The sequence below is a fragment of the Neofelis nebulosa genome, chromosome 13, assembly GCF_028018385.1.
Source record: "Neofelis nebulosa isolate mNeoNeb1 chromosome 13, mNeoNeb1.pri, whole genome shotgun sequence".
NCBI classification, from domain to species: domain Eukaryota; kingdom Metazoa; phylum Chordata; class Mammalia; order Carnivora; family Felidae; genus Neofelis; species Neofelis nebulosa.
Window position 1 is genome coordinate 88995682 of NC_080794.1, and position 21705 is coordinate 89017386.

Consider the following 21705-nt stretch of genomic DNA (forward strand, 5'->3'; position numbering starts at 1 on the left):
GTGTCATCCATCTAGAATTCTACCTCTGGCTCCTTCACACCATTGAAAGTCCTTGCCCCCTAATCCAACTGCTCCCTCAAAATGATAACCTATATAATCCCCCTCCCCCTTGAAATGCAAGATTAGACCACTGGACAGTAGTTAGAGAAATTTTTGGCAATGGAAGGCAAAAATTTTTTTTTAATTTGGGCAACAGATGGACAATTGCATATTTCATTGTGGTTGGCAGCTTGCCTTGTCTTAAAAAGGCATTCACGAGCCCTGCCAGTGGGGGCCTCAGGTGCTCCCGGCTGGTTCTCACTAACCAGGGTGGGCACGGGTCCAAGGCGTCCTCGGTGCCGTGCCCTGCTGGCATCTTCAAGTTTGCGGCAGCCTGAGGACCCTGACTGGCTCTCAGCCAGGGTGACTGCTTTGTGCAGTGAATCAAAGTCACTGACCATTTCTGGAAGCAGAGACGCTGCCTGCAGCCTCCACTGGATCCCCAGCAGGTCAGTGCTTCCTCCCAAGGAAGGTGCGGCCCGTGTTTTCCAGCAAACCAGGATCCCATCTGTTTTCAGGTTTGGATGCAGTGTAGGCAAACTCAAGGGCCAACGCTCCACAAATGTGTGCACGCACAGTGCATACACTCCTTCAGTTGTCAGGAAATCTGGAGGTCATGAGGTTGGGAGGCAGTGAGTTCGTGGCGTTAAAGACACAGAGAATGCTAGACCTAAGAGCAACCTTGAACATGGCGGAGCACACATGTTTCATTTAAAGGATAATGAAATTGAGACGTTAACATCACCCCCACAAAATCTGTAGTGGCGCAGAGGTCATTCCCTGGCACCATGAACCAATCCGTCCTCTCCCAACAACAATGGAATCCCCATCTGCCAACACAGCTCCTCCTGGGACTCCTTTTCTCTCCCTCCCCAGACAGAATGAGGGTACCCATGGCATCCCGGTGACACCAAGGCTGTGCCACCAGCAGGCATGTTTCCTTGTCTGTCTAGTAATCCACCTCCGCCACCAGCCTGGACGCATCTTTGACCTTCTCAGCTCTTGCACCCCAGAGCTTAGCCTTTAGCAGCCCTTATCCAATTCAGCTGGGCATTGGGACATTGCAGCAGTGTGTTGGCATTGACACTTCTCTGCACACCAGCACGATATACAGCAAAGGATGCTTACTAAGGACATCAGAGAATTCCAGAAAATGCTGCTTACAGAAACTTATGCGAAGCCTTTCAAATTTCAGAAAGAATCCCCCGTAGCTAACATCAGTCCCTCAGTCTGCCTGATGCTGACAACACACAGACAAAATGCACAGTGGCCAAAGTGGAGTTTGACCAGAGCCGAAGCCCCTTCCAGCTGTCACGCCCTCACTCACCAACAGGGGAGGCACCTGGGCAGCCCAAGCATGCATAGGGGTTCTTTCTTTTCTGCCAAGGTTAGTTAATCCTTCCCACTCAGAAGCCACTCTTGCTCCACCTTCTCTCTTTTTGGATTCCCTCGGTGATCGGCAGGACCCTGTTTCTACCTGTCGTCTTCCCCTGGGTGACTTAATATTCACTCCCATGCCACCAGCTCCCCATAACCTCGGCCCCCACCCAAAGCCCAATTCATCTTTCCTCCTGGTAGTGCCGACTTCCAGAGCTGAGCAATTCAAGTCACCAGGGGGTGGTATGAAGAGGGAATGGTGCACAGCTCCGGGAGGAACTTCCAGCGCACAGATCATCTGTCTCTGGCTCCGTTTTCATAGCTCTTCTTTTGGAGCTATTATCAGTTATCACTTCAGTTCACGATATGAAAATGTGCTCTATGAAAGGGCACATCGAGTGGGCTATGGCCTGCAGATTTTCACTTTGGCAACACACCCACTTGTTACTGGAGCACAGAACCATTTCCTTACGCTTCCCTGCTTTGAATGTTCTTTCCCTGCTGCCTTGGAGTAATGCAAATTTAACAACTCAAGATGCAGTAGAAAACCTGTTTTCGAAATAAATTATTGTTTAAAAAGGAGGGGGAGGATAAACACAGAATTCAAGATATTGGCGCATCAGGAGAGAGGAAGCAGGAAGGGGGATGCTCTTCAGTGCATCATCATCCAAACCGGGCTCTTGGGGAGTCAAAGGGACAGTATCATTAAATCTGCCTGGACCTCGGGGGGAACCAGGCCAGCCACGCCAAGCATGGGAGGGGCACACGGGGGCTAAGCCACGGCCACTGGGCCAGAGTTCCAGGTTTCCGGTCAGTGGTGGGTCCGAGGGTGTTCCTTGTTGCTAACACACACATGCACAAAATGTGTCACGAACCAAGGCACATTCCTGAACCAGTTCTGGGAATCAGAGGTCCACTTGCAAAACCAACACTCTTGCTAGTGAGCATAGCTAAGGCTGGGGTATGTGATCTGGTCCTTCTTCATTATCAGCTCTTTATTATATGACCCTGCTATGTTCATGCCTTCCCTCCTTGTCCTCCTCCTTTCCCTTCTCTCATACTCTAAATGCAGGTGTTTAAACCCATAATAAATCTTTCAAGTTAGCTGTCACTTCCAGACTGTCAACCCCGCAACCATACCCTTTCTTGAATACATTCACTTTCTATTTTCTTTCCATTGACTCTAAAACAAAGAAACAAAACAAGCCCTGGGTTATGAGTGGGTTTCCTTGTTAAACATAATAAAAGGCACACACCTATCTTCTGTAAGGAAGGACGGAGTCTCCATCTATCTTTTTATTACATATTCACGTACTCATTCACCTACCCAACCAACCAACCATGTGTTACACACTATTTGCCTGGCAAGGCGCCAAACACTGAAAATAAAACAATAGCAGTTCACGTCACTCGATCCCTACCTTCCAAGAACTTATTATCCAGAAGGCAGTTTATAAGCACCAAAACGAGCACTCCAGGTAACACGTATCATAGGCAATCAGCAAGGGAAGCAATTGCAGGAGCTGGAGAGGCTATCATGAACCAGACGTGTAAAGTGTATAAATATTAACTGTATATGTACAGGAAGAGCTCTAAACTCTAGTCATTTGGCAGATATAGGTATAGTCATCTGGTTGAGCAAATCCTCTATGTTTCCCTTAATCTAAACCTAAATTCAAATTTTAAAGGAAGTGTTTTATTTCACACTCAGATATTCATTTCCAGATATTCCAAGACCAGACGCTCAGATGACCAACCACAACGTTTGAAAGGTTCTCAAAAATGGTGAGCAATGGGAGAGGGAGGCTCCCTCCTTTGTGGACAATCGGGTCAGCAGACTTGCCCACGTCCTTCCCAGCCCTGTGCCGTGAGCTGCAGATTCAGTAACCAACAGCTTATCAGACATCCCCTTTTATTTGTCCATTAGCATTTTAAACTTAACATACCCACAGCTAATCTTCACGTTCCCTCCCCAACCAGACCCTCCAGCACTTTCTTCATCCATAAGTGGCAATTCTACCCTTGCAGCCACCATCCACAGGTAGTCCTTTCCCCCGTCTTCCCCTCATGCTCCATACCCAATCCACGAAACCAAACCCAGTTGGCTTGATTTCCAAAATAGACTCATAATTTGATCTCTTTTGGCACTCCGTACTGACCACCTCAGTGCAAACCACCATAATCTCACCTTGGTTAGTGAGGTGGTCTGACCACCGCCACCCTAACCCTCCACAATCTGGTCTAAACTTCATCAGGACATGTCACTGCTCTGACCCCGCTTGCTCTCACCTCACTGTGAGTAAGCCCAAAGTGCTGGCCCACGTCCGCAGGCTTTACGCAATCAGGCTCTGTCGTTACCTCCTGACGTCATTATCTACCTGCCTCTCCTTGCTTATCCCAGTGGGCTTCCTCCTTGGGACCTCTGGTCTTGCTGCTATAATTTTTTATCAGATACCTGTGTGGCTCAGTCTCTTTGCTCCTGCTGCCTCACTCTTTACTGTGTTCACTACTCCAGTCCCAGAACCAAGGCCAGCGCCTAGTGCAAAACAAGCACTCTGTACTATTTGTTGAATGAATAAACGAATGAATGAATGTCTGGCCTGCTCTGGACTGTTTGGTCCCAAAGTCCTATGTCAGGGCTGCTAAAGATGCCATGTATGCAGGCCAAGGTGATATTGCTGGAAGTTTTGATGTAAATTTGTGATGTGGCTCCTTGAAACAAGGAGCCTATTTGCCATCTCATGAGAAGGAACTGATTGCCACCCTGTGAACAGGTGTCCTAAGCAAACACCCCATTGAAATAACTTGATCACAGGATCATCCACAGACCAAGTAGGCTCCTGCTATGGGATCCAGATTTTCTGAAAGTGCCAGTGCCATTTGGAATGCATCCAGGAGTTATACTATATCCCTTAAAAGTAAGAAATATATAGTCTGCCCTCAGAAAAAGAAGAGGAAGAAAAAGAAGGAGGAGGAGAAGAAGAAGAAATAGGAAAAGGAGAAGTGGCTGAAGAAACTGAAGCTGAAGAAGCTGAAGAAGCGATAGCCAAAGTCGAAGGAGGAGGGGAAGGAGGGGAAGGAGGGGAAGGAGGGGAAGGAGGAGGAGGAGGAGGAGGAGGAAGAGGAGGAGAAGGAGGAGGAGGAGAAAGTGTGCTTGGGTCAATCATATGATCCTAGGGCCAAAATCCATGCACAATGGAGAAGAATATTCTGGAGAATGTCAGTACCCACGAATGAATCACCACCATGGTACATTGCTAGGGAAGGACTGGCTTCATCCTGGCCAGAGAAAGGACTTTCCTGGCTCTGAGCTTGTCCACAGCACCCATGACACCATTGCAAACTCCCACACACCCCAAACACAGCAAGGTTCCAGGTCAAAGGCCTCTTGCAGTACAGTCATCTTGATCGTTGAAGAGACCCTCTGCATTCTAGGCTTTCAGGGACAACGCCACATTTCAGTGATGTCTTCATCATCAAATCCACAGAGGAAAACCAGAAGAAGCGCATTTCAACTGGTTTATTTTCCAAGTTAGTGGTAAGAGAGGAGAATCCACCTACATCTGCCATTGTTACCTTCTTGTACTTAATTTGTCAAACAGCAGCCTGAGAAAGGTGCTTTCAAACACGCAAATCACAGTCCCGTGGGAAGGCAAGAGATATGCCTTAGAAGAATTGTGGCTTGACTTGTCTAGGGCTCATGGTTGGTGAATCCAGCCCCTTCTCCAATGTGCTTCTCCATGTGTCCCTCTCAGGACACTACCTTTCCCACTGCTCACTCCCTCAGCACTTCCCACACTGGCCCTATCTCCAGCTATAATCTGGTAGGTCACTCTGGTCTCACAATCAAAGCTGCATGTGCCCTGGGCAGTCAGCCTTCCACAGCTTATTTCTGCAGTGATGCCCTGGTACCTCTGCCCGATCCACCCATGATGTAAAGAGAGGTTTGGATTTGTTCCCCACAGCTGTGGCTCACACAACATAGCTACCATAGCTATACCATGGCTCGCACAACAAAGCTTACCACAGCTTGGTAAGTAAATGACTGCAGCAGAGGACATACTAGGGTCCATAGAAGGCTCATCTGATAGCCTGAATCCTGCTTTCATTGAGAGCGTCCCCTTTAGAATGTCGGGTCCTCTTTGCCATGCTCTTGACTCAATGTCATTGAGGCAGAAGCTGCTTCTGTTGCAACATTGAGTGAATGTCCCCATGGAGGTCCATGGGGAGGACACATGCTTCTTCACTTGAAAGCTGGCCTGCATGAAGCAAGCCAGCCAAGGAAAAGAAACAGACAAGATAACAAAGACACTTAGCAAATAAACAAACAAAAAACAAAACAGAACAAACAAAACAAAACAAAAATAATACCACTACCACCAAGGTTACTTCCTTTGACCAACCCAGGGCTGACAGACACGCACCTTCATGGGCTCTGCCAACCCACCAGTGAGTCCCCTGTAGCAACAGAAGGTGAGCAGTCTACATTGTGGGGGACAGCACCTCCCTACCAGAGAACAGTTTGTAGCAAACCGTCCACAATATGAAAATGTATTAATGCAATTAATAATTTAAGAAGTGAGCGCATGTGCTCTTGGAGAGTTAAATGCTTGTCAGAGTGATCGATGCACGCTTCACCACCAATACATTTCCTATGAAGAACAGAGGGATTTTGCAAACTTGGGTTGACCTTGGGTTGCTGTATATAGGAGGCGGATCGCAAAGGCAGGCCTGCTCACGGAGGAACAGCGCGTCAGCTCCCAATTTACAGTCCTTTCCCCAATTAAAGGACTGTAAAAACATTAAAATTAATGCAGTCTTAACTCCTAGAGCAGGCCCTACTTTCTTAATTAGTGCATAATTATTCAGTTTTTGATATCCTGGAAAATTATCACATGGAAATTATTTTAGGCAGAGTAACAATAGAGAAAACTCCCTCCCCCACTCTATTAACATGTGGAAGTAATTAACACTTTATTACAGTGAAAATACTATTACTGCTAATGTTTAATGACTTTTGCCATTGTACCCTAAGCAGGAAATTCAGCTATGGAGTGATGGTTTCCTATAAATATATTGCAAATGACTTGCAAAGATTATGATGGTTTGAACTAGCTGCATTAAAAATCAGGAGGCCATAGACACTCAGTTGCTAAAAGCTTAGTGGGCAGAGAAAAGTAATTTCGTGTGAACTCGCAGGGAGACAGCACAGAATACTCATGTGGGCACAGCCTGGCCAGGCAGCCGGCCACGGTCTTAGCCTTGGCCTCTGTTAATAAAACAGGGTCCCCTCTGCTATGCTAATGGGTGTTTTGAAATGCATAGTCAAACACCTGGAAGTTTAAGGCATTGGGAAAAAATTAAAATTAAATTTCTCTAGCTGAACCCACTAGACATGATAGAAAAACTCTGCTTTTATAACCAGAAAGTGTTAGGAGTGTTTGGAGTAGAGTAAAAATTACGGTGTCTCTTGCATAAATATCTAAAGACACTAGCTGCCTATTTGAGATACCTCATGACAAGAACAGTTTCTGTGTGATACCTTTATAAGGAATCAAAATGGGAGAACATTCTGTTTGTGGATCCCTATACACAGGGGGCTAACGAAAAAGAGAGTGGCCTTGGTTGGTGTGACTTTCGAAATTGTGATTTAGGGACATCTCGTGAATAAACCACCCTTCACCACTGTGTTCACCCGGGAACATGGAAATGTCAACTTCTTTTCTTATTTTATTTTTTAAATTTATTTTTATGTATTTATTTATCGTGGAATTGTAGGGAAACTTTTATGCAAGATGGATTGCAAAACAAGGTAGTAAAAACCGCCGCAAATAAATATAAGATGTACGTCGTGTAGTGGGCAAATGACCCCACTAAGTTACTTGAAATTTCTTCCACGTCAAGGGCCGGGTTCAGCATTAATGGGGCCCACGTGCAGCAAGTATGATGCAGTAGAGTCTGTGCCAATCTAACATTTTAACATTATCCTTGAGCAGCGATGACAACTTTTTAGCAACCATTTCTTCTGTTTTCGTGTGCGTGTGTGTGTGTGTGTGCGCGCTCACATGCGTGCACGGTCACGCACATCTTTTATTCCTTTGTTTCCACTTGTTCCTGGGGTATTATTTAGCTCTCTTGCAAGAAAAATACTCTGGAAACGTGTCTCGGGCAGCGGCAGGGACACCACCTCCATCCCCATCCTGAAGTGGAAGGAAGAGCCACTTGCATGGGTCAGAAAACCTCCGGGTGGCTTCAAACCCGTGCATTCACTGTGAGTCCTAAAATTGAGCTGTGTCCCTGAGCCAAACTCAAGGAGTCAAAGAAAATAGATCTCCTGTCATCAAAGCCCCACCACCACCACCACCACCACCCAGGACTGGGGGTCCGAGGAGCAGAGAGGGCTCTTCCTCCATGAGACACACTCAGGGTGGAGGATTTGGGGCACACCCACCCAAACACCACCACTCCTTCTGCAAGGCCAGAGCTGACCAGCCAACTCAGGAGGAGACCATCAGCCCCGTGAGCACACAAATTCTGTCTTCTGCAGGCCTCATTTGTCACCAGTTGTTAGTTAAGACTTCAGATAACAAACTCTAAATTTCTTAGACAGGGACCTGTTTCAGCCTCTTTGCAGCCTGTCAGTCCCCAGGACCACTAACAAGCACATGCGATTGGTGAGTAACACACAAGAGGTGATAATGGGGCAAAAACAGGAGCACAGATCCTGAGTCAGGGCCCGATGAACCCTGGTCCCTCCACAGGGCCATGGACTGCTTATCAGCCCTTGGGACCCACTTCCTCCGGAGAACAGAGAGATACTGAGAGGACCTGGCTCATGGAGCTATTGTCAGATTAAAGAATCCATATGCTAAAAAACATGTAGAACAGTCATGGCCTATAGTGAGGGCCTGTACATCCAAGTTTGCTGCTATTTCTTATTATAATTATGATGATTTTGATGACATTCATGTCCTCAATGATGCTGGGAGTTCTCTACACTGTATAAGAATGATAGTTCAGCAATTATGATCATCATCAGAATTCTCCCAGATTGCTCAACTGGATGTCCAGTGGTACCCATCCATGCCATCTGCCTGCTCCTCTCTTTTTCCAGTGAATTTCCTATCTTGGATGTATTGCTAATGGACACAAGGCAGAGGGCCTGGGCTACACCACCCACTTGCACCCATTGGAGACTGGACAGCTGAGGAAAGCCTGAAAGCCACATAAACATGGCTGCTTGTCGTGAACGGAGCCCTGACACAGCCCTCTCAACCCAGCCTGAGAAGGTGAAAGTCTTGTCCAAATAACCTTAAGGAGGGGAGACTGCAGCCTGCTCACTAGGACATCTGGTAAGCATAAGCCCAAAGGCAGAGTCAAGAAAGTGGGTGGGAAGGAAACAGAGCAATCACACTCCTGCGCGAGACCAAGAGAAGCTCAGGCATGCGAACCAACGTCCACAGCAGCCCCATTTCCGACAGGAACATAAGGAATGACCTTGCAGGTGCCCATGGCCTGGGAAAAGGCTATATAAACGGATGCATAGTCACACAATGCTGCTGGACCACAGCAACTTACACCCACATTGGATAATTCTTGAAAGAGAACCTGAAGCAGAAAAGGCTAGACTCAGAAGGCTACCTGTAGAGAGACACCACTTTCATAGACTCGGGAACAAACAGAACTAAATAGCATGCTGTCAGACATGTATACATTCCTAATAAAGCCATGCTTGAAAATCCCATCTCCCCATTTAGAGGAAAAGACCCTCTGGAGAGAGGAGTGGGGACGTGGGATGAGGAGGAACAGATAAGGAAGGGCAGGTTGGGGGTCATATTGTGTTTCTTGTGTGAGGGGTTGGGTTCATCGCATGACTGGGCTCTATAAGCAATAGATACATTTGCACAGTCTTTTGCTGTGGTAAACACCTACTTTTTAACAGATAATGTCGAAGAAGGAAAAAGAATGTCCCCAAATAACTTCAGATTATTCCCTGACACCTAAACAATACATACCATTTTGTGGGCTCTGAATTTACCATAGACAAACCATTTCTTACTCCACTATGAGTCTTGTTAAATGGCCCAGAAGCTCCTTCTGGACACATGAAAACAAGGCTGGGTTTTATAAATCTTGCCCCTCAGGATGGGTAGTCTTTGTACCTGATCCTACCCCTTGTTTTGGAGACAGGGCTCTAATTTCAAATGTCCAGTGAACAGGTGCCCCAGTGAAGGCAGTTTCTCAGCTGGTTTTCCTGTAATAGAGGCAGCCCTGCAGGGTACCAGGCAGTGATGGTGCCCTTCAGGGACACTTGTCTGGGACAGAGTGACACATGCTGGTTTCATCCACCAACTAAATCAGCCCTTCTGTCAACTAGGAACCTGCACCAGGCCTTCAAAAGTTTAAGGTACAGAATATATAAAACAATTGTATTGCTACATATTACCACTGAATAATCAAAACCGAAATTAAGAAAACACCTTCATTTACAACAGTACCAGAAAGAATGAAGCACTTAGAAATAAGCTTAGACACATGAAATACAAGACTTACACAGTGAAACCTACAAAGCAATGTTGAAAGACATTTTTAAATGACCTCAAGACATGGAAAGACATCCCACATCCATGATATGGAAGACTGAGCACAATTAAGCTGGCAATACTACCTAACTGATCTACAGATTCCATGCAATCCCTGTCAAAATTCCAGAAGTCGACCCAGGAAACAACTGTTGATGAGGATGCAGAGAAAGGGGAACCTCTTACGCTGTTGGTGGAAATGCAAACTGGTGCAGCCACTCTGGAAAACAGTATGGAGGAGACTCAGAAAGATAAAAATAGAACTACCCAATGACCCAGCAATTACACTACTTGGTATATTTACCCAAAGGATTCAAAACAATGATTCAAAGGTGCACATTCACCCAATGTTCATAGCAGCACTGCCAACAATAGCCAAATTATTGAAAGAGCCCAAATGTCCATCGACTGATGAATGAATGCAGAAGATGTGGTATATACATACACACACACACACACACACACACACACACAATGGAATACTACTTGGCGATCAAAAAGAGTGAAATCTCTCCATTTGTAACGATGTGGATGGAGCTAGAGTGTATTATGCTAAGCGAAGTAAGTCAGTAGAGAAAGACAAATACCACATGATTTCACTCATATGTGAAATTTAAAACAAAACAGATTAACATAGGGGAAAGGAAAGGGGGGGGAAGCAAACCATAAGAGACTCTTAACAATAGAGAACAAACTGAAGATTGCTGGAGGGGAGGTGGGTGGGGGTTGGGCTAGATGGGTGATGGGTATTAAGGAGGACACTTGTGATGAGTGCTGGGTGTTGCATGTAAGGGATGAGTCACTAAATTCGACTCCTGAAATGAATATTACACTCTATGTTAACTATCTAGTTTTTTTTAATTTTTTAATGTTTATTTTTGAGAGAGAGACAGAGACAGAGCGTGAACAGGGTGGGACAGAGAGAGAGGAAGACACAGAATCTGAAGCAGGCTCCAGGCTCTGAGCTATCAGCACAGAGCCACACAGGTGCCCCTTAACTAACTAAAATTTAAATAAAACCTGGAAACAAACAAAAATTCTAGAAGTCGACTAGCTGATCCTAAAATTCATATGGAAAAACAAGGGATCCAGAATAGTTAAGACAATCTTGAAAATGAGAAAGAAAGTTGGAAGATTCACTGCCTTGTTTCAAAACTTACTAAAAAATACAGTAATCAGGACAGTGTAGTGTGACATAAGGAGAGACATAGATTAACAGAACAGAACAAAGAGTTCAGAAATAAAGGCTTACATGTATGGTCAATCAATTTGCAACAAGAGCGCAAAAATCATTCGAAGGAGAAAGACAAAAAATTTCTGTAAATGATGTTGGGAAAAGTGGGTGGTGACACACAAGAATGACCATGGACCCCCCCCCACCCATCACCATACACTAAAAGTGACTCAAAAGGGACCACAGACATAAATGTAAGAGCTAAAACAATAAAACTCTTAAAAGAAAACTAGTCTTTGTGACCTTGGATTAGGCTACATGGTTTTATATAGGACACTAAAAGCGCAAGAGACAAAAATAGGTAATTTGGACTTCATAAAAATTAAAACTTTTTGTGCTTCTGTGGATGCCTGCAAGAAGTTGAAAAGATTTCTCCCAAGGATGGGAGAAAATATTTGCAAACTATATATCTCATAAGGGACTTGTTTCCAGAATATATAAAGAACTTTTACAATGCAACAATAAAAAATAACCCAGTTTAAAAATGGACAAAGAATCTGAACAGACATTTATCCAAAGAAGATATACAAATGTCCAACAGGCACATGAATATCTTATTAACATTATTAGCTTTCAAGGAAATGCAAATAAAACCCCCAGTGACATACCACTTCACATGATAGATGATAGATTAGATGATAGATAGGTAGATAGATAGATAGACAGATGGATGATAGATAGATAGATAGATAGATAGACAGACAGAATGGGGTAGGGGGCAAGGCTGGATATGGAGGATCCATATGATAAGAAGACAAAGATATGGAGAAATTATAACCCTCAGAATTTTCTGGCCAGATTACAAAATGATGCAGCCAGGTTGGAAAACAGTTTGGTAGCTCCTCAAACTATTAAACATAAAGTACCACATGACCCAGCAATTCTACTGTTAGGCATGGACCCAAGAAAATTGAAACCACGTGTCCACACAAAAGCCTACACATGCATGTTCAGAGCATTATTCATAATCTCCAAAAAATGGAAACCCAATGTTCACCAACTGAAAAATGGATAAGCAAAATATGGTATATCTACAAATGAAATATTATTGGACCATAGAAAGGAGTGAAGTATTGATATACGCAACAACATAGATGAACTTGGAAATGTGATACTAAGTGAAAGAAGCCAGTCACAAATACCACGTGTTATATGGTCCCATCTCTATGAAATGTCCAGAATAGATGAATACGTAAAACAAAGGGCAAGTTATTTGTTCCCAGAGGCTGGACAGAGGAGGGAATGAGAGTAAGTGCTAATGGGGCAATGAAAATGTTCTAAAGGAGGTAAGTGTGATGGTTGTGCAACTCTGTAAATATACAAAAGCCAATAATTTGAACATTTTAAAAGGATGAATTTTATGGTTTGTGAATTTTATCTTGGTAAAAGCTGTCACTAGAGGAGGGGTGCTTAGGGCTGCAGGTCAAGTCACGCCTACCACATGGACTTGGTCCAACTTACAACCACCCAATTCATTAAATGGATGCAGGATTGGCACCTTCTTATGAAAAGACAGAAAATGCACAAGGGTCTCCAATTAAAGGTGAAATTCATCAATGCTGGGATTTTTTAAAGGACAGTAACACACTTATATAAAGAGTTTTTTGGTTTATAAAACGCTTTATGTGCCTGGCCACTTATTTCCAGAAATTACATTAAAATAATACATACATACAGATGTACACCCAAATCATAAGCATACAACTGAAGGAAACTCAGGATATACTCAGGAAGGAAACCTGTGGATCTACTCAGGTAGCCAACATCCAGACTACAAATGCTTATGACCAGAGGAAATCAATTCATTACCTCCCAGACACAAACCTCTTTCCCCCATGAAGAGCAAATAGTATAGAAATGATGCATTTGTTAAATTACTGGAATGATTTGGTGAGTTGTCTTTTGTGGGGGGTCATTTCATTCCTCCAGATGTTTGTGACACTCCATATGTTTTTAGTGATGGACGTATTGGTTGTCTCTGGTTGGGGGCTATTACATATATGCTGCTGAGAAATCCTTGTACATGTTTTTTATTTGGACACATTTATAGGACACATTTCTGTTGGATATATGCCTAGAGGTTCAACTGATGGGTTTCAATTGTGTAGATGTTGCCAATCAGCTTTCCAAAGTGGCTGTATATCTCCCTCCTGTTGCTGTACAGACTCTTTAACATGTGACTCTTTCTTTCCCTTCAGTCATTTCAATGGATGGGTCAAGGTTTTCCTCTTTATTTCCCTGGTGGCTACCTTATCATAACATGATGAACACCTTATGGTTTACTCTTCATTTCCCTATTGACCAGTGAAGACGAGCCCCCTTTTCATTTGAATATTCTCTCTTGCAAGGTGCCTGGCCATGTCTTTTGCCCAACTGTTGAATGGATTGATAAGCTCTTTTTATTGATTTGTGTCAATTCTTTATATATTTTGAATATGAGTCCTTTGTTGCATGTGTAAACAAAAAATCTTAATTAAAAAAATTTTTAGATACTTATTTTTGAGAGACTGAGAGGCAGAGCATGAGTGGGGGAGAGGAAGAGAAAGAGGGAGACAAGAATCTGAAGCAGGCTCCAGGCTCTGAGCTGTCAGCACAGAGCCCGATGTGGGGCTCAAACTCATGAACCGTGAGATCATGACCCTAGCTAAAGTCAGAAGCTTAACCGACTGAGCCACCCAGGCACCCCAGGTAGTTGATGTTTTTGATGTTATTAGGTTATATATATACTGTTTTAAAATTTTATGTTCCGTTCTTTGTTGCTGAAGTATAGAAATATGTTTTTTTCTGGTATAACAAAAATTACCTTTTTTATTGTTGGTCCTTTGCATTTTAATATAAATTTTTAAAGATTTATTTATTTTTGAGAGAAAGAGAGACAGAGAGAGAGTGTGTGTGTGTGTGTGTGTGATCAAAGGAGGGGCGGGGCAGGGGAGAGAGGATTCCAAGCAAGCTCCATGTTGACAGCAGCAAGCCCGATGTGGGACTCGAACTCAACAAACTACGAGATCATGAGCTGAGCTGAAGTCAGAGGCTAACTGACTGAGCTACCCAGATCCCCTTTTAATATAAAATGTTTTATTCCGTTTGTTGATTTCAAAAAGTAAATTAAAACTACTGAAACTTTGTGACCACATTGGATCCTTAGGTCAATGTGGGGAAAATGGACATCTTTAAGACATTGAGTCTTTTAATCCATAAACATGACATATCCCTCTGATTAGTTAAGTCTCCCTTACATTTTCAAAGCACTTTTAAATTTCTGCATAGAAGTCTTGAACATCATTGGTTATGCTTATTTCTACACAGCTGGGGCTTTTAATACAGTTTAATGGTTTGACAGACAAAGTTTAAGGCAGGTGTCACGACACCCACCTCCCTGTTCACCTTGAGTGTGACCCATGACTTGCTTCTAACCAACAGATCATGGCAAAGCTTTTGGAATGTCACCCTCATGGATGAGCTACATTTCAGATATCTCCGTGAAGGAAGCCCCACCTTCTGGTCCACTAACACCAGAGTCTCTCTCTCACTCGCTCGCTTCCTTGCTGGCTTTGAAGAAGCAAGCTTCTCTGAGTTCTATGGCCTCAAAGAAATTAATTCTGTCAATAATTTGAGTGGGCTTGAAAGTGGACCCTTGCCCAGTGGGCCTCTAGGAGACCCCAGCCCTGGCTGACACCTTGACTGCAGTTTACTAAGTCGTACCCAGATTTTGACTCACAGAAAGTGTGAGATAATAAATAAGTGTTGCCTTAAACTATGATACTTGTGACCATTTTGGGCCTGGCATAGAAACCTTTTACAAACTGTATGCGTTTTAAACTTTGTCTTCTATTATACGTTGCTAGTGTCTGAATATACGGTTGATTTGTGTATATTGACAGAACTCTGATAGAATCTTTCCGAATTCACTTATTAATTCTAAATTAGTAGTAACTTCTTTCGGATTCTCCACACACACAATCATATCATCTTCACATACTGTCAGTTTTAGTTCTTCCTTCCCAATCCTTGGGCGTTTATCACACTGATTAGGGCTTCCGATATAGTGTTAAATACAGGTGGTGATGACAGACGTTCTAGTCATTTCCCCAATCTCAGAAGAAAGACTTTGAACATCACCATTAGGTGATATATGTAGATTCTCTAGCAGGTTAAGGAAGATTCATGATCCCATTTTGATCACTTTTCATGTGTGACTTATTTACTTCTCATACATTATTAGGAGATATAAATAACAGTAAAGTGGTCAGTCCACAACATATAGTAAAGTCCTAAATCATTAATTTTAGTTGCCCATAATGGCAGAGACTGTGAATAATCACCACTAGGCATGTGTTCCTCTAAACTTCTGAGCTTCCTTTGCAACTGGAATGATGAGGTCACTAGTTCTGGTCAATGGAAGTTGAGCATCCATGAGGTTTGTCACCTCTAGACCAAAGCAGTTACAATACAGAGTGCCTTCCCACTCAATCTCCTCCCCATCTTCCCCGTCCCACTTCTACCCCAGCTCTTTCCCCTCCAGCCCGTAGATGATGCCAAGGCAGCTGTGATCTGAAGGATCCACAGGATTAAAGCCTCCTGGGTCTCTGAGTCACCATTTGGTGGGTAGCTGTTTGGAAGTCCAACTAACTGCATCAGAAAGTGACTTGAGAAAAAAAGCACCTTTTATCACACAAAACCACTGGCAGTGTAGGGGTATTGGTTACAGCAGTTTGCATCATTCATCTTGACCTGAAATATTCCCTCTTACATAAGGGTGGTACATGAAGAAAAAGAACAAGGGCCAACAGGAATGACCTAAAGTCTTCGGTGCTTCAATAAGAAATCACTTTTAATAAATGAGGAAAATGCGGGGGCGCTGGGGTGGTTCAGTCGGTTAAGTGTCTGACCTCAGTTCGGGTCATGATCTCATGGTCCATGAGTTCAAGCCCTTCGTCGGGCTCTGTGCTGACAGCTCAGAGCCCGGAGCCTGCTTCAGATTCTGTGTCTCTCTCTCTCTCTCTCTCTGCCCCTCCCCTGCTCACGCTTTGTCTCTCTCTGTCTCTCAAAAATAAATAAACCTTAAAAAAAATGTTTTTCTTTTAAATGAGGGAAATGTTCAGTCTTCTGCCCTGGTAAAAGTTATTCTAACACCCTTGGCCATTTTCTCTGTGCTCCATAGAGGTGATTCTTGTTCTTATCTCCTCTTTCTTCTCTAGTTTCCAACATACCCATTTTGCCATATTACCTTCTTAGAAATGCCAGCATGCTAACCTGACTCTGCCACTTGGCATCAACCTGAGAATGTTCCACCCAGAGCCCACCTGCGACCCAAGGCTCTAGGATAATCTGACCCCAAGTCTAGTCATATGATCATGTCAATGAATCATGCTGTTTGCCATCCTATGAAGTTGTTTCCCCCAAAGAAATAACAACAGAAACATTATTGGTGGTAGTTGGCTTATAAAATACATTCCAAATTATTTAAAAAGGCCAACTATATATCCAGCAACAAAAACTCTTAAGGCAACTTAAAAATTATAGAGCTAAGGGAATTTTTATACCTCAGCCAACTGTTTTGACTGCTTTTAATTAAATACAAATGAAATAATTGACATAAAGTGCCATTAGGCAATTATTTTACTAACATTTTGTCTCTTTAGAGACATAACTGCTTACTGCATTGATCATTTAGAAAATTCATTAATTCAATTGAAGCTGGTTGTAACATAGCTAAAGAGTTAATATCAACTTAGAGCAATAAAAAACTTTTATGTGAATATAATACTTGCATTAACAGTATACACATTAGATCCCAGAGTATTGCTATTTTTTTCTGTCTTTTCCCTAGGCCATCACTGTAGGTATGTGGGATGTTAACTTTTTTTCCTGATTAAATATTTTAAATAAGTGAATAAATTAACAATGAAAATGATGTTTATCTGAGAGTTTAGCAACTTAATGGTTGTTTCTCATTTTCAGAATAATCAAAGTTTTTATTCTCTTTCCCAAAATGTACATAAATTCAACAAGAGTGCATCTGGTTCATTGGCAAGACCTTGAGATATTTTTCCATCCATGAAGTAATCAGAGAATGTTATGGACCCACACAAGTTTCTTCATTTTTTTTACAAGACAGCGTCAATGTTGGCTTTTTGTCTCAGAGTAAACATTTAAAGCATTAGCCTATCTTCAGTCCATTATGAAATTGATCACAGTCACTGTGAAAATTTGTTGGCACTGAAATAATCTCTCAAGGTATGAGGTAAATGTTCAAGTGAAACGAGAAGTTCACTTGGATCTAAAGATCAGCCATTCTGGATTTTTCCTTGGAGCACAGCCAAAGGTCATGCAAGTGTTCCACTAGCTTGTAGGAAGAGCCAACATGTTGCCATATGCATGGTGACATAGAGAGCCCTTCTCCCACGGTACCCAAGAGGGGTTGTTCTCTGTATATTTATATAGAGATGTAATAAGAAAAGTTCTCTAGCTTAGACAAGTTTTTGGTCATTAGTCAAAGTGAATTAAACTCTTATTTAGAAACCCCGGGGCTGCCAGTGAGAAGCGCCAATGTGCATGTAGTCTGAAATAAACAAGGTGGTGTTACGAGGAGATTCCAAGGGGACATCTTCCTACCCCCTTTGCCATTTGTAATAGTTGGTCTAATAATCCGATCAAAAGCCAGCCTTGAAAACTTAATATCTTTTATTGTGGTTCTGGCTTGATAAATTATCTTGATCAACTAGCCGATTGGTCTAAGTTCCAAACATTTAGAAGGAAAGAAATGGCTTAGGCTCCTGGCCAACATATTCAGAACAAAACCAAACTGTTTGCCAGCTTCCCAAACTATTGCAATCAAAACCAGACAAAAGAAGGAGAAGATACCTCCCGGAACCTGCCAACATTTTCACCAGTGCGATTCATTTGCTGAGCGTGCACCTCAGCCAGAAGTCAGAGTGTGCCGGGCCAAGAGCGCACACTCTGGCTTCACCACTGTGCTGACTCTTCAAATGATTGTCGTTTTTTTCCTCTCCTGCTGCCAACTGCTCCCGGAGCTCACCAGCCTGTGTTCTCCAGCCAAGAGTTCATAGTAAACCTTGCAATATCTCATGCAATCGTAATGCAATTAGTGAGGCACGCACTCCTGCTGGGCCTCTCCCCTCCACGCTCTGAGCCCCCAAAGAAGTCAATCACGGTGCCAAGTTCAAGGAGCTCCAAGCCGGGCGGCAGAGGCCAGGCTGCCCCTGCACTTTGTCATTTCTGCTGCCTCCACTCGACTCCTTTTTTCAGCAGCACAGAAGGTGGGTCCAGTGTGATGCCTTTCCAGGCACCACAGGGGGGAAGCTCCCTGGTCAAACTATTTCCTAGTCGACTCTTAAGAGAAACAGGGCACAACCAACATCTCCAGATTGCGTGCACTTGCAAAGGAAACTCTGAAGGTGAATGAATTTGCATTAGGCAATTCATCAAGCAAATTCGAGAGATAGCCAATTCCAAACTCTCTCCCCTCCCTCCTTCACCGAACCCTATAGTTTATGTCTGATGATTTATATTATGGTCTTTCTCAAGTTTTTGCCTGAGTATATTTTAAATTAACAGTCATCACCCTTCTCCTTAGGTAACATACTTTAAAATATTTAGGAATCAAGAAAGCATGCTATTTGCCACTTACCCCGATTCTTCCAGTGAAATAATTTTGTGTGTGTTTGTATATATGCATGTATGTGTCTACACATGTGTGTGCAAATATATATGTATATGTGTGAATATATGTGTATATACACCTACATATATATATATATATATATATATACATGTGTGTACACATATATAAATATATACGCCTGTGTGTGTATGTATATATACAAGAGAGAGAAAAATTCAAATAGGGAAAAATGTTAGCAATCAACAACTGTGTAAATGGTACATGGGAGTTCTTCATACCATTTTTGCAATTCTCTATAAATAGGAAATTATACCTAGTTACAGTTACAGAAATTTTCAAAAAGTGAGGGAAAATTAGTGGAGAAGGAAAATATTGTGGCAGACACATTTGTCAGAAAACGTTCTCCACACAGTAAGACCATGAACGTCCAGCACTGTCTAGGCTCATACCAAGAGTAAAGGACAACCTGTATATTTATTTCAAGAATAGTAATTCCCCCAGTGATGTGAAACGGGCAGTGATTTTGTCCTTCTGGGGACATCTGGCAATATCTAGTGACATTTTTGTTGTCACACTTGGGTAAAGGGGTGGGGAAGGGATAACTGGTACTGGCATCTATGGATGGAGGCCAGAGATGCTGTTCAGCACCCCACAATGTATGCGATGGCCCCACAACAAAGAAGTATCTGGTCCAAAATGTCCAAAGTGCCGAGGATAAGAAACCCTGAGCCAAACAATTGATTTTCAAGAACTACATGGTTAGAAGATTGAATTTAAGAGAAAGTTAATGACATAAATTAAAACAGTTTAATAAAACCTCAGAAAATATTCCAATTTCACAATTCCTGTCATTTTCAAGGCTGATAACAACAAAGATTAATCAAGAAACAAGGCAACATTTCTAATTTAGGAACAAAAGAGTTTTCTCAGCTATCATCCAAGGCACAAACAAAACATAGGAGACATATGCCGTTCTTATATTTATGGATTTAATCCATATCTATAGCTATTTTAAAAAGGAAATAATAGCCAGAAAGTATGATTCCACATTTTTGTCTTTGAATCTTAACTACCTAAAGTTAAGATATTTTAAGCGTTCTAAATGTTTTTAGTTTGTGTTATTTAAAGTAACATAAACACATCTATCCTGTAGATAACTGCAAGCTTTCTAAAAATAGTTTCTTTTAAGTATATTGGATTTTTAAAAACTGCTAATCCCTATTATAAAAAAAATTTCTAATCTAGTTCAAATTGATGATAGTGATACGGAAGAAATACATCCGAATGACAACGATGTGTTTTAGGAGTTTAGTCCAATTTTGGTCGTGTACTAAAATGCCCTCATCAAGACGTGATAACACGCTGAGTGCATCTGATGCCAGGAATCCATTCCTGAAATGAGTTCAGACATAATTGTGGCTTTTGACATCTTCCACGTTAGCATCCTTCTAAATCATCTTGAAAAATATGTCGGTCTTTCAGGTTCGGTTATTTGGTTGCTTAAATCTTATTATAACCATCAACAACAGTTTGTTAATATAATTTCTTTCCATTCTTCCTCAACACTGTCATCTGGAGTCATCAGTTACACTGTCATCGGGAATCCCAAAGGGAGCTGGGTTTGCTCCCATCCTTTCCTTTATCTAACCACTACCTTTAAGAACTACAACGCCATATCTTTAAAAACATGGATTCTCTTATCGTATTTCAGCTGACAGCCGGCCTGCTTACTTTTCTATTCCCAGGACTTATACCCTCGACTGGCACACTCATCCTTTATTTAGACAAAACGAACTTTGGGTTCTGTTGTCTTGAAACTTTTTGATGTCAAAATTGAGAATCATTTGCTTTGTTTTCTCTCTTTTGTCTAAAATAATTATGAGACTATTGTTATTTTTCATGAAGATTTCAGATGTATGGCTCAACTTAGTGCAGTCACATCAAGAGTTTTCTCCTACAGATGGAATCACCAGTTGTTGGCATCGGAATATGTGCCCTGCATTCACCCCCCGCATCCATGCACCTGTAATGTCTTCCCGCGGGGTATCACACTGCCTTCTACCTCTCTGGTTATGAGCAAGCAAACAGAATGCAGAGTGTGGCTCCTTCACATTTAGACAGAGGGGTAGGTAGGAGAGAGAAAAAAAGAATATTTGGCATCTACTATATTGCAGGTAACATTCTAGGTATTTTGAATAAACCACTAGATCACCCTCGATTTAATGTGCAGCCTAGCTGGCAATCCTGACATAGCCTGTATCTATCTTTAATCCTGTCTTGAAAAGAATATACTCCCATAAACTAGAACATGATGAGTTCTTAAAAAAAAATTTGTTAAATAAATGATTTATACCTACGATGATACTTACAAGGTGATATTAAAATACTACAGACAAACGTCAGATATACCTCGGTCTAGTTCCAGACCACTGCAATAAAGCGGGTCAAATGAATTTTGGGGCTTCCAAGTGCATATAAAAGTTGTGTTTACACTAAATAGCAGTCTATTAAATGTGCAATGGCTTTGGGTCTAAAAAAATGACAAACCCTTATTTTAAAAATACTTTATTGCTAAAAAGTGCTCACCATTATCCAAACTTGCAGTGAGTCCTAATCACGGATCACAGGTCACCTTGACAAATATAATAATAATGAAAAAAATCGGAAATATTGGAAGAATTACCAAAGTGTGACACAGAGACACAAGATGAGCGAGTACTGTTGGAAAAATGGTGCCAATAGACTTGCCAGAGAGCGGGTCACCACAGACCTTCAAGTTGTAAAACACACACTATCTGGGGGGGGGGGGGGAAGGGTTCAATAGACCT